This window comes from Octodon degus, unplaced genomic scaffold, assembly GCF_000260255.1.
Source record: "Octodon degus isolate 3935 unplaced genomic scaffold, OctDeg1.0 scaffold00045, whole genome shotgun sequence".
NCBI lineage: Eukaryota > Metazoa > Chordata > Mammalia > Rodentia > Octodontidae > Octodon > Octodon degus.
Window position 1 is genome coordinate 13724233 of NW_004524621.1, and position 1707 is coordinate 13725939.

The following is a 1707-nucleotide window of genomic DNA, read 5'->3' on the forward strand; positions in this document are numbered from 1 at the left end:
CTTGCATCCCTGGGATGAATCTTACCTGGTCATAGTGTATGATCTTCTTCTTGATTTGATGTATTGTATTTGCCAAGATTTTATTGAGGATTATGGCATGTATGTTCATGAGGGAGATCGGCTTGTAGTTCTCTTTCTTAGTTGTGTCTTTCCCTGGTTTCGGTATCAGTATAATACTTGCCTCCAGGAATGATTTTGGAAGGATTGTTTCAATTTCAATTTCATGGATCATTTTGAGGAGTATAGGGACTAGATCTTCTGTAAATGTCTTGTAGAATTCAGCTGTGAATCCATCTGGATCTGGACTTTTCTTTGTTGGTAGGTTTTTCATGTGCACCTAAGAAAAATGTGTATTCAGCTGTGTTTTGGTGGAACACTCTGTGTATGTCCACAAAGTCTATTTGTTTCAAGCTCTAGTTCAGTTCTGCTATTAATTTCCTACATTTTTGTCTGGTTGACCTATCTTTTGGGGATAAGAGAGTGTTAAGGTCTCCTGTTAAGATTGTGGTATTGGATATTTGATTTTTCATGTCCATTAAGATTTCCTTTGTATAGTTGGGTGCTCCCGTGTTTGGTGCTTACATATTTATGAGTGTTACCTCTTCCTCTTGAATTTTTCTCCTAACCAGTATATAATGGCCTTCTTTATTTGGCTTGATCATTCTTGGTTTGAAGTTGAAACTGTCTGTGAACAGGATTTCCCTGCTTTTTTCTGAGATGCTGGGGCATGCAATATTGTGTTCCATCCTTTTACTTTCAGCCTATGAATGTCTTTATGAATTAAATGTGTTTCTTGTATACAGCATATTGTTCATTTTTGTTTCCTAATCCACTGTGCCACTGTATTTCTCGTAATTGCTGAATTGAGTCCATTTACATTGATGGTTAAAATTGAGATGTATTGGCCAGGGAGATGGCTCATTGGAATAAGTGCTTCCCTGGCAAGCACAAGGGCCTGAGTTCAATCCCTGATTCCACAAAAAAAATCAGCTGTCTTGACTTATGATTGACATGTTATTTACCTGCTATCTGTTACTTCTTTTTCCTCTTGTGTTTAATTGCTTTCCCTAATTAGTTGGTTGCTTCTGATCTAATTCGTTAAGTTTTGATCATTTTTTTCTCTCTCTAGAACATCTTTCAGTAGCCTGTGTAGGGTTGGTTTTGTCATCATGAAATTCTTTAGCTGTTCTTTGTCTTGAAAGTATCACACTTCGCATTAAACTTGAAAGAGAGTTTTGCAGAGTATAGTAGTCTGGGCTTTAATTTGTTTTCATAAAGGACTTGAAGTACTCTGCTCCATGCTCTTCTTGCCTTCATGGTTTGTGAAGAGTAGTTGGCTGTAATTCTGATGGGTTTTCCTTTGAATGTGATCTGCTTCTTTACTGTAGTGGCTTTCAGTATACTAGTCTTGTGCTGAATTTCTGGGATCTTGACTATTATGTCTTGGTGTGTTTTTCAATGGGTTGAGGTTACTTGACGTTCTGTATGCTTTGATTACCTGAGTTTCAGATTGTTTCCTCATATTTGTGAAGTTTTCTGCTATTAGTTCTGCCCATATTTTTTTTAATGTCATTTGTTTTGACTCCTTCTTTCTCACTGATGCCTATTAGTCTCACATTGTTCATATTTGCTTCATCTTCAGTTGATGGATTTTTTTTTCCTGCATCCTAGTTGTTTTTAAGAGATCCTTTCTTACCTTTTCACTAG